The following is a 12,989-nucleotide window of genomic DNA, read 5'->3' on the forward strand; positions in this document are numbered from 1 at the left end:
CACACACTTTCTGCCTTAGTTCTTGCCCTGCATAAAAGTCCTGCAAGCATAGAAGGATAGTGTGATCTTCTGATGCAACATATTAGCTGTCATACATTAGTAAAACCATACATTAGACGTGGAGAAGGAGAGGCCTAGGCCAAAGTTAAGATGCTTCACATTCCAGTTAGAAATTCAGTGAAAGGCAACTTTAAATGAGAGTGGGGGTGTGGGTGACAACAGGTCAGTTCATGAAAACTATGAATATCTAGTAAGGAATTACCGAGGTTATCTCCTGCATGGCTGATAATAATCAGACGTGGAGATGAGGGCTGAAGTCATCTCACCAGGGATTGCTGGCATATTCTGGGAAGTCTAAGCCTCTTTCCAACAGCATTCAAGAAAACATGGGCTTGAAGTCATCAGGAAAACCACAATGAAGGAAGCTTTAAGGAATGGGAGTTGGGAAACCAACCATGGTGGGAAGGATGAAATGGGGAAGTTTTTGTTGTGATTGTTGTTGAAGAAGAAAGTGACAAAATAAAGTTACCAATCTTAAAGTATCATGTGATTAACAGAGGAACTTTACCACCCTCTACACAGAAAAAATATCCATCTATGCATGGTCTAGGTCAGGGGTTTGCAAACTACTGCCTATGGGCCAAATCTAGTCCTCGGTTTTTGTAAGTAAAGTTTTATTAGAACACAGCCAGATCCATTATTTATGTAATATCTATAGCTGCTTTCATGTGGAGTATCTGTGACAGAAAGAACAGCCTCCAAAGCCAAAAACAATTTTTTTACTAAACAAAATCTAGAGTTTACAGATCCTTATTGTAGAAAGACTACTGTGGAGGGGTGAAAACCCCACTTCCCAATAATTGATAGTGAGAATTTAAGAGTAAGCTAGGTGCAGTGGCGTGCACCTGTAGTCCCAGCTACTGGGGAGGGTGAGACAGCAGATCGTTCGAGCCCAGGTGCCTGTAAATAGCCTGGGCAACACGGCAAGATCCTGTCTCAAAAACAATACAAAACAAAACAAAACAGGAAAACACAGACATACATGTACATGGTAATACACACATACCCTATGTATGAATTGTTATTAATAGTGTCAGTACCATAGAAATAAAATTCCTGATTTCATCCATCTTCACAGATCATGGCAGGGTCCACATCATACCCCACAAGACTGTTTCTAAATACATCAGGAGCATCCATGCAAAGTTAATCAAAGGACAAAGCATTTATTTTGTCTGAGCTTAGTTTCTTCATCCATAAAATGTGAGTCTGGATCATCTAAGGAATTCTAGAAATTCTATGACTCTACAGATAAAGAATAAGGAGCAAAACGAATACACAATGTATGCACATGCACACCGCCCCCCCCCCCAATATAGCCAGGGTAGGAAGAGAAGGGTAGAAGAATCAAGGACACAGCAGATTGCAGGTACAACCAAGCTGGAGTAGAAAAATGGATTTTTTTTTTTTTTTTTGAGATGGAGTCTCGTTCTTGTTGCCCAGACTGGAGAGCAGTGGCATGATCTTGGCTCACTGCAACCTTTGCTCCTGGGTTCAAGCTATTCTCCTGCCTCAGCCTCCCCAGTAGCTGGGAATACAAGTGCCTGCCACCACACCCCGCTAGTATTTGGTATTTTTAGTACAGATGAGGTTTCACTATGTTGGCCAGGCTCGTCTCGAACTCCTGACCTCGTGATCCATCTGCCTTGGCCTCCCAAAGTGCTGGGATTACAGGAGTGAGCCACCGCGCCTGGCCTATTTTGGACTTTCGAAGTAGCCTAAGGGGCAAATATCTAAGCCACCCAGAAACATGCATCTACTTCATGTCTCATTCTGGGAATCAAAATAGCTTGACTGACTTTTTTGGCCCATCAGGTGTGTCTCTTTTTTGCACTCACAACACGTATGTGGCCGTGACGACACCTTCAAGGAATGGAGGCTCCCTGCCTCTCCAACAGCGGACCAAAAACTGGGAGATTTCCAATTTATGGTTTTTCTTCAAATAAGATTGCTTTTCAGCCTTTTCCACTGTTCTTTTCAAAAGCAGACCCATCAGCTTGTTTTCAAAGGTGAGAGAGAGATTAAGAGACTAAAAATGAACCTCTGTAGCCTAGTTATTTGGGCTTTGTGCTGATTCAGAATGGTGACCAACTAACATGTTAGTGATTTAATGGTAAAGCAAGGACTCATGGACTCTGGGTAATCAGCTGACTTCATAAAATAAGTCATGAAAGGTAAAGACTTTCCTAAACCGGAAACAAATATATGCTTTTGCTGCTAGGGAAATGTACATAGTTTGATTTGTAGGTTATGAATCTTTAAAACTCCTACCCTAAGTCCTATCATACATCGTTTGTGAGTACTATCTTTTATTTATTGTGCTAAGCAATTGTTCTTTGTTGACTGGAGTGGTGTTCTATGTGAGCAAAGCAGGTGAGACAGAGACACAGGAACACAAAATACCACTCAGGGAGCAAAGGACATTTTGTCAACAGAGCTAATCACTCTTGAAGCAAAATAATCCACTCTCTCCAGTTATTAAAATAATGAAAGTAACTGTGGCAACTTCAAAAGGACTCATTAATCAGTGAAGCTGGGTGAATAATTTCCTCAAGAAACACAAGGTACCAGAAATATTTTATCCAAATACATTTTTGTTGGTCAGAATAGGGTTCAAGCCTGTTACATAATACTAAGAAAACACAGAAGGTATTTCCCTTGTCCTGTCAGTGTGTGACAGCTGTTTGGGAGCACCTGGAGAAAGTCTACAGTTTAAGTCTTCTGGTTCCATGTTCCCAAACACAAAAGCAATAAAGGGGCCATGTCAAACCCAAAATAGCTGCTTTTCAGTTGTCTATAAAGTATCAATTGCAACCACCACTGCTTGCAATGTATTATATGTAGCCTTATTAATAAGCCCAGATTTCCCCGTTCTTAGAAGCAATACTTCCACCATCCCCCTGACCAGTCAAAGGAGACAGCAATCAGAAAAGTTTTCTTTGTTGGAAGTATGGTTCAGATCCTTCAGGACCCTAATGCCTTAGCTTTATTGCCTATAGCATGCTGTAAACATCACCACCAGAGGCACTGCCGAATTTCTGCTATTTCTGGATAAAACAAAGGCCTGCTGGCTGGGCCTTGTGGCATGTGCCTGTAGCTTCACCTACTTGAGAGGCTGGGGTGGGAGGACTGCTTGAGCCCAGGAGTTTAAGGCTGCAGTGAGCTATGATTGGACCACTGTACTACTCCAGCCAGGGCAACAGAGCAAGAGGCTGTCTCAAACAAAAACAAAAACAAAAACAGAAGGGCGGGTGCGGTGGCTCACGCCTATAATTTCCCAGCACTTTGGGAGGCTGATGCGGGCAGATAGCTTGAGGTCAGGAGTTCAAGACCAGCCTGGCCAACATGGTGAAACCCCATCTCTAATAAAAATACAAAAAATTAGCTGGGTGTGGTGGCGGGTGCCTGCAGTCCCAGCTGCTAAGGAGTTTGAGGCAAGAGGATCATTTGAGCCTGGGAAGCAGAGGTTGCAGTGAGCTGAGATCGCACCACTGCACTCCAGCCTGGGCAACAGAGCAAGGCTCGTCTCAAAAAAAAAAAAAAAAGAAAGAAAACAAAGGCCTTCCAATCAAAGTGTTTTAGAAACAGATGGAATCAGGCTAACTTCAGTCTGATGGTGCCAGGCTTGGGTGTTCACTGGAAGGACACACAGCCAACAGGTGCGAAGCAGGATTCTCTCCCTTTGAAATGAGACGAAACCAGCCTAAGTTACAAGGCACAGTTGCTTAAGAGTAAAATTAGGTAGATCTGCTACAAATAAGGGCTCGATCTGAAAATAGGAGAGGGTGGAAATGGAAAAGCTGCTGTCTGTGGGAATACTTAGTATTTGCTTTCTGAACTCAGTGAGAAAAGTTGGGTTGAAGTGGAATGGCAAAACATTTCAGGGAACTCACAACGCTGAAGGAGAGCAGGCAGAATGGGAGAAATCCTTTCGGGATGAACTGATCGTCACCACAATAAACAAACACAGTAAGAGAGGCTTGAGAGCTCTGATGAAGAGCTCAGGCTCTGGAGTCAGGCAGATGTGGGGTGAAATCTGGGCTTGTCCAGTCGTAAGCTGTGTGAATGAGCGTGGGCAGCTAATTAAGTTTCTTCCTGTGTAGAACAGGTATTTTAAGAGCACTTAGCTCACAGGGTGCTCGTGAGAAGGAATTGTACTAACACTGGTAGCGTACTAAGCATGAGTATGGAGAGCAGAGGCTTTCCATAAATTTTCCACTGCTATTATTATTACTTCTAATACTCTTACTACTAATAATACTAGTAATTTATTTTCTTTCTTTCTTTCTCTCTCTCTCTCTTTTTTTTTTTTGAAAGGGTCTCGCTCTGTTGCCCAGGCTGGAGGGCAGTGGTGCAACCATGGTTCACTGCAGGCTTCACCTCCCAGGCTCACCTTTCAACTCAGCCTTCCTAGTATCTGGGACCACAGGCATGTACCACCACACCTGGCTATTTTTTTATTTTTAGTAAAGATGAGGTCTTGCTATGTTGCACAGGCTGGTCCTGAACTCCTGAGTTCAAGAGATCCTCCTGCCTCGGCCTCCCAAAGTGCTGGGATTTACAGGTGTGAGCCACCACACCCGGTCAGTCATTTCTTTTTTCTTTTTTTTTTGACAGAGTCTTGCTCTGTCACCAGGCGGGAGTGCAGTGGCGCAATCTCAGCTCCCTGCAACCTCTGCCTCTGGGTTCAAGCGATTCCCCTGCCTCAGCTTCCCAAGTAGCTGGGATTACAGGCACGTGCCACCACATCTGGCTAATTTTTTTTGTATTTTAGTAGAGACAGGATTTCACCATGTTGGCCAAGATGGTCTTGATCTCCTGACCTTCGGCCTCTCAAAGTGCTGGGATTACAGGTGTGAGCCATCGCGCCTGGCCAGTAATTTCTAACCCATAAACATCTTTTGACAGCTGGGTGCAGTGGCTCACGCCTGTAATCCCAGAATTTGGGAGGCCGAGGCAGGTGGATCACTGGAGGCCAGGAGTTTGAGACCAGCTTGGCCAATGTGGTGAAACCTTGTCTCTACTTAAAATACAAAAATTATCTGGGTGTGGTGGAGCATGCCTGTAAGCCCAGCTACTTAAGAGGTTAAGGCATGAAAATCACTTGAACCTAGAAGGCACTCTGCCTTAAAAAAAAAAAAAAAAAAAAAAAAAAAAAAAAAAAAGACAAGATGTTTAGGATTTTCAATAAAAGGAAGAAATATACCCATTTATTAAAAATAGGATGGCCTACCTATTTTACCATGTTGAATGTTTGCTCTTCACAATTTTTTTTTTGAGACGGAGTCTCTTTCTATCACCCAGGCTGGAGTGTAGTAGCATGATGTCAGATCACTGCAACCTCTGCCTCCCAGGTTCAAGTGATTCTCCTGCCTCAGCCTCCCAAGTAGCTGGGATTACAGGTGCATGCCACCACGCCCGGCTACTTTTTTTGTATTTGTAGTAGAGACAGGATTTCACCATGTTGGCCAGGCTAGTTTTGAACTCCTGAGTTCAAGTGATCCACCTGCCTCGGCCTCTCAAAGTGCTGGGATTATAGGTGTGAGCCATTACAGCAGCCTAAACAATAATTGCTTAAGAATTGTGGCTAAATATGGAATTACTTGGCATAGCTGGAGAAAGATAAAAGAGGGGAGGAGTTAGAAAAATATTAGCCCATGAATGATGCAATTTGAAACCAAGAACATGAATTTTCTCTTAAAACTGTAAACACACAAAATGTGAAATTAAAATTAAGATTAAAATGTGAAACACCATGTAAGAGAATTAACCCTCACAATTCTCACTCATCAGCAACATTACTGCTAGCTCTTTCTTCATCTATAATGTTCTATGGTGGCAATGAGAATACAAATACATAAAATGAGAAGACATGATTTTTACAAGAAAGGGAAAATAGGGTATCCACTGAAATGTTAACAGTTGTTACCTCCATTAAATAGGATTGCAAGCGATATAGCTTCTTTTCTGTTTGCTTTCTTAGCTGCATCTTCTAATTTTTCTACAACGAACGTGTCATTAATTGTGCAGTTGAAAATTCAAAATTATTTGCTATTCAATTTCCAATTGGAAACATCTGAATTGCACCCAAGCATTACACAGAGCCAGTGCTGAGGATTTCACTCAGCTCTGGCACATGGGATATTTTGTAGGCACTGGTGGAGTGAAGTGACTGTCTCACCATCTCTTCCAGCATACTCAGCAACCATTCTCTAATTATGCCATAGTCTCTATGCCAATATTTTATGGGAGTTTTATAAGATGCACCTACAGCTAGTTATACTCAGAAATTGGAGGACCTTCTAAAGTTCTGGCTTAAAAAAAACAAAAACAAACAACAACAACAAAAAACCACCTTTTTGTTTTTCTTGTTCTTGATTCTTTTTTTTTTTTTTTTTTTTTTTTGAGATGGGGTCTCGCTCTGTCCCCTAGCCTGGAGTGCAGTGGCCGGATCTTAGCTCACTGCAAGCTCCGCCTCCCGGGTTCACGCCATTCTCCTGCCTCAGCCTCCGTCGTAGCTGGGACTACAGGCGTCCGCCACCTCGCCCGGCTAGTTTTTTGTATTTTTTAGTAGAGACGGGGTTTCACCATGTTAGCCAGGATGGTCTCGATCTCCTGATCTCATGAGCCGCCCGTCTCGGCCTCCCAAAGTGCTGGGATTACAGGCTTGAGCCACCGCGCCCGGCCTGTCTTGATTCTTTAAAAACTACTTCCCCAGCCATCCAGAAATCAACATGGGCCACAAGAATCACATATTATTTCAGACTAGAACCTAAAAAAGAGATTTACCAGGTAACAGCCTAGGAAGCTACTGATTATATGTAGTATATAATTATTTGCTGTCTTGATTCTAGGTTCTAATCCCATGGAAAATATAGAAAGACGGCAGCAAGGAACATTGAGACATGAAAGTCATTGCCACGTGTAAAATCGTAATGTTTAAAAAAAAATGCAGGCACAAGAATTTAGCCAGAAAAAAAAATAGACATGCCAATAAAAAAGCTGCTTCTTAAAATCTGGCTGGCAGTGTCCTTCCTCTCCCCAAAGGATACTCTACTGTAAAGAAAACATGGTAGATTTTTTTCTCCCTTGCCTGTATTTGATTTCCAATTAAAATTAAATATAAACTGAAACACCACCTGGATTTTAGCAAAATCCAATCCCCGCCTTCCACTCTTCCTTTTTTTAAAAAGAAGAACCTGGGCTTACATATACAAACATTTTGCTAAATGACCCATGGCAAATTGCGTAATGCCAGTAAAAGTTGTGTTTTTTAAGTTATGAGCCCCAAAGATTTTATCTGAAATAAAACCCTGATTCAATTCAGATTCTGGAGGCAAACTGTGTCCTTAACTCTGCCTCTAAATTTAAAACATTTGTGTGTGGGGCCCCTTCAGTAATGTTGCCAGTAGGTATGGAGGAGAAATTCTGTATTGATTAGGATATGTGTTTTCTTTTCTAAAATGGTAAATTGGGGCACTAATTGCCTACAAGAACTGGTTCCCTGCAGTCTCCACGTAGAGGTCAGTTTCTAAATGAAGGGTTGCTTGTCAAACAGGACTTCGTACTGACTTCCATTTATCACCTCAATGAGGGAAGACAGAACTATACTTCCACGGAGGAGGCTTCTCCTTGGAGGAGGCTTCTCCTTGGAGATCACCAACCGGAATGTCTACAATGTTCCAAGGTGATTGGATTTTAATATAAAGCGGATGAGGTGGGCTAAAAAATGGAATAGTTCTAAGAACAACTTGATTCCCTCCTGACCTCCACCTTTGGGTCCCCAAGACCTCAGCCATGGCTTTTCCCAGTCTTCAAAAGATTCTAAGAAAGGACGATAATAAAGTAAGGAGCACGTTTGAAAGGGTTGGCTACTATGATAAGGTCAATAAATCATTTAGCATATTCATCACATCTACCCTCTCAGAAAGTTATCTCTATTGCCCTGTTTTGCAGATGAGAAAAGTGAGGCTTCGAGAGATGGCAGAATTTGCCCAACTTCACTCATTGAGTGAAGTTGGAGGGTGGGTTTTCAACTCTCATCAGTGGCATTCCAAAATGCCTCCAATAAAATATTCCTCCTGCCTTTTCCAGCTCCCCAGGGCAGTTTAAATCAGTCTCTAGCAGAAACAACATGAAGTGGGGTAAGCAACGAAGTGTGTCTGTAATGACTGTGGACATGAGACATGATTAAGCCCACACAGACTGGGAAGAAACTTAGAAGTGGGGAGCAGTCGTGGAAATTTAAAGAAAACAAATGTGGCCGGGCGCGGTGGCTCACGCTTGTAATCCCAACACTTTAGGAGGCCGAGGAGGGAGGATCACAAGGTCAGGAGATCGAGGCTATCCCGGCTAACACAGTGAAATCCTGTCTCTACTAAAAAAATACAAAAACGTAGCCAGGCGTGGTGGTGGGCGCCTGTGGTCCCAGCTACTGGGGAGGCTGAGGCAGGAGAATGGCATTAACCTGGGAGGCGGAGCTTGCAGTGAACCGAGATCTCACCACTGCACTCCAGACTGGGCGACAGAGTGAGACTCCATCTCAAAAAAAAAAAAAGAGAAAAAAGAAATGTGCTTTTTTAAAAATCCATACACTTTTTATTGACAGGGAAGTGATTTTTGTCACAAATTGATGATAGATAATGAGGAGTGGTTGTCAAATTTGATGGTGGAAGCACCTAGAAGTGAGGCAGAGATCTCCCTGTGGAGAGAGAACACCAGGGAGCTGCTAAGTGGTAGCTGAAAACTTAAAGACATGGGAGAAAAACCTTGTACCTGCAAAAATTGTATCCCCTTATTCCTATGCAAAAAATAAATCTTGTTCAAGGTGCAGATATTCTCTGCCATTTATATATATATCATAAAAGTTTTCCAACAGTTTGAATGTGAATTAAATTTTAAAAACTTTTCATTTTTATTATAAAGGCAATACATGTTATTGTAGAAATTTGGGGATATACAGAAAAGTGTAAACTATATATATGTATATATGTATTTTTATGTATTATTTATGTGTATATATACGTGTGTGTGTGGATATATATACGTATTTTTTTTTTTTTTTAATAGAGAGAGGGTCTTGCTGTCACCCAGGCTGGAGTGCAGTGGCACAATCATGGCTCACTGCAGTCTCAACCTCCTGGGCTCAAGCAATTCTCCCACCTCAGCCTCCGGAGTAGCTGGGACTACAGGCACGTGGCGCCATGCCCAGCTAAGTTTGCTGTTGTTGTTTTCCTTAATTTTTAGTAGATACAAGGTCTGAGTTGCCCAGACTGATCTCTAACTCCTGAGCTCAAGTGATCCTCCAGCCTTGGCCTCCCAAAGTGCAGGGATTACAGGCGTGAGCCGCCATGGCTGGTCTAATGTATATAAAATAAACTATAATCCCATTAACACACCAAAAAAAAAAAAATCATTGATAGCATATTGCTTTCAGATTTTTCCCCCAGCAATAATTATATTATGATAATTTTTAAAGTTACTAAATGTTCTACATTCTTAATGGGTATATAATTAATACTACATCAAACTTATATGTGAGCATTTTTTAACTCTTCTTCGAAGGTCAGAGATTTAGGGTGCATTTAATTTTTCGTATTATAAATACCATTACAATGAACATCTTTAGGCATAAATCTTTTTGCATGCCTCAAATTATTTCGATAGGTGACATTCCTGGTGATGATGATGACGGTGGTGGTGGTGGTGATGATAAAGAATACCAAAAGTTGGCCAGGCATGGAGGCTTATGACTGTCAATTATTAAATAGCCCTTTGGGAGGCCAAGGTGGGTGGATCATTTGAGGTCTGGAGTTCAAGACCAGCCTGGCCAACATGGTGAAAACCTGTCTCTACTAAAAATGCAAAAAACATTAGCTGGGCAATAGTGGCGTGCGCCTGTAATCCCAGCTACTCGGGAGGCTGAGGCAGGAGAATCGCTTGAACCCAGGAGGCAGAAGTTGCAGTGAGCCGAGATGGCGCCACTGCACTCCAGTCTGGGTGACAGAGTAAGACCCTGTCTCAAAAAAAAAAAAAAAAAAAGAAATACCAAAAGCTAATGTTTGTAGACAATTTACCATGTGGTATGCAAACTTCCAAGCACGACACATTTTATTTAGACTATTAAATGCTAATATTATTTCCATTTGATGAATATATGAACTGAGGCACAGAAAAACTGACTGTATTATACAGTCACCCAACTAGCAAGTAGCAGAGCCATGACTCAGGCCAAACATACTGGCTCCACAGTCTATGCTGTTAAACTCTGCCAGTGGTTTCCAAATGTGGTTCTTCAACTGGCAGCAAAGAAGAGCTAGAAATAGATATGCAAATTTGGAGGCCCTGCCCCAGATCTACAGAATAAAGTACTCTGGGGGTAGGTCCAGTAATCTGTGTTTTAAGAAGCCCTCCAGGGACTGGCGTGGTGGCTCACGCCTGTAATCTCAGCACTTCGGGAGGCCAAGGTAGGTGGATCACCTGAGGTTGGGACTTCGAAACCAGCCTGACCAACATGGAGAAACCCTGTCTCTACTAAAGATACAAAATTAGCCGGGCGAGGTGGCACATGCCTGTAATCCTAGCTACTTGGGAGGCTGAGGCAGGAGAATCACTTGAACCCAGTAGGCGGAGGTTGTGGTGAGCCGAAATCGCGCCATTGCACTCGTCTGGGCAACAAGAACAAGACTGTCTCAAAAACAAACAAAAAAGCCCTCCAGATGATGCTATGATGCTCACACACATAAAAGTTTGAGAATCACTGCTGACTGCCTTAGAGCCACTCAGTAAAATTGTATCCCTGATTGAAAGGGTGTGGCTGTTTTAAGCCTCTTGATGTGCAACGCCAAAGTACCCCCAGAATAGGGTGTACAAACTTACACTGCCATCAGCCACATAAGGGGTTGCCTATGCTATGTGTATCACTTACTGTAATCTGTGCTTATTTAGTCAAAGATCTTTCAACTAGTTTACAGGGTTCTATAGTTAGAAGAATTTCAAGAGTGTGTAAATCTGGTGTTTACATTTGAATAGACATGAAATGGCTCTTGGTACAGATTGCTTTATATGACCTTACTTTCCAGAGTTTGCTTCAGAGCTGGCATGTACAGTGCAACATTTTAAATAGCTGAGAAATTATTCCAGGGACACACTGGGAAGCATTATTCCAAAAGAGGAACCTTTTCCAAATTAAAGATAGACAGGTCACTAATATAGTCAACATCAACTAATGATAGAAAAGCCTAAGAGTATTTGTCAAAAGACTGAAACATTTGGCAAATCTAATTAACATACAGAATAGCTGTATAATTTTTTTTGGGGGGGGGGGACATATTGTAGATGAAATTGCAATTGCAAAATTACACATACAAACACACTTTTCAGGGAAAAAGTTGTTTGGGTTTCATCAAATTCACAAAAGAGGGGCCATAAACCTACAAAACATAAGAATGATGGTATTAGAGGCCGGGTGTGGTGGCTCACACCTGTAATCCCAGCACTTTGGGAGGCTGAGGCAGGCGGATCACCTGAGGTCAGGAGTTCCAGACCAGCCTGGCCAACATGGTGAAACCCCGTTTCTACTAAAAATCCAAAAATTAGCCGGGTGTGGTGGCTCGTGCCTGCAATCCCAGCTACTCAGGAGGCTGAGGCACGAGAATCACTTGAACACGGGAGGCAGAGGTTGCAGTGAGCCTAGATCAAGCCATTGCACTCCAGACTGAATGACAAACCAAGACTCCATCTCAAAAAAAAAAAAAGATGGTATTAGAGATACGGACTATGCCAATACAGATTTTCACAAATTGTGAGACTTAATAAATCATCCAATTACAAACTTAAAAACAGAATCAAGAAAGTAAGAAGGGAAAGAAGAAAAGTTGGAAGGGAGAAAATACAAGGGTAACACCATTTCCTCAGAAATCCTGTCAGTTCATGAATAACTAAATTGAGCAAATGCTTCTCAATTTGGCAACTATTTTTAAATTAGGTATTATGGTTTCAATTATTCTAGCTACATTATCAATAGAGGTAAATTAGCTAAAATTCAGCATAAACATTTGTGAAATATGGACACCAACCAAATTACCACACTTGTCAGCCCACATCTAATCTCTGGAAATCACACAATCAACTTTGTGCCTGTGTAAACAGATAGTCCTGGGCCATTTCCTGGAGACCAGTAAGCAGACCTCTCCTCACCACGTGCCTCTAGTCTTTCCAAGTACAAATCCAACCGTGCTTGTCTCAAAATTTAAAATGGCTAAATGGAAAAGACACAGCTTTGGGGCCTTTAAAATCTGCAAGTCAGAAGCCAAACCCATATAGTTCAGTGTATACTTACCATCCATTATCTCCTGATGGAAGAGGTTAAAACAAATCAGCAGATGTGCACATACTGAGACTCCTAACTTCACCAAGGTCTAAAATCCCACCAACATAGACACAGATTCGTCCTCTCCAGGCTACTGAAGATTTATTACCTAAGTCACTCACCTATCAATTAGTCATATACATCTCTTCTACAGTTTATCTTCAATTTGCTTTAAAAATTGTAAAAACTTTTCATGTTATCTGTTTATGTCTTACTGCACCTTGATTAAATTATGAAATCTTTGAATGCAGGGTGATACTGAGAATAATATATTTTTGTATCCTCTAGCCAACTATAGGACTATGAACATAAGACAGGTTATGTTCTTATGCTAATTTTCTTTGGCAAGGAGCCAGGGCCAAGGACATCTGTCTGCTCTGTGAGTGACTCACTAAGTGAGTCCAACCTCCATTTCCTTACTAGACTGGCTGAAGATTCTTTTAACTACCAATAACGTCAAAACTTTTAATTTGTAAGATGCTGTCAGCTAAATGATAAGAAAGAAACTCTAGAGGAATGATGACAACTATAAGTCATTTTGCCACTCCAGAAATTGTGA

At 41.8% G+C, this 12,989-nt stretch overlaps 1 protein-coding gene across 7 annotated transcripts in view; it reads right to left on the reverse strand.

Annotated features, from left to right (window-relative positions):
• Positions 1-12,989, reverse strand: part of FOXP1 (forkhead box P1) — a 632,214-nt gene that overhangs the window by 220,651 nt on the left and 398,574 nt on the right. The gene's annotated exons all lie outside the window — the stretch shown is intronic.

Source organism: Rhinopithecus roxellana, chromosome 1 (assembly GCF_007565055.1).
Source record: "Rhinopithecus roxellana isolate Shanxi Qingling chromosome 1, ASM756505v1, whole genome shotgun sequence".
Taxonomy (NCBI): domain Eukaryota; kingdom Metazoa; phylum Chordata; class Mammalia; order Primates; family Cercopithecidae; genus Rhinopithecus; species Rhinopithecus roxellana.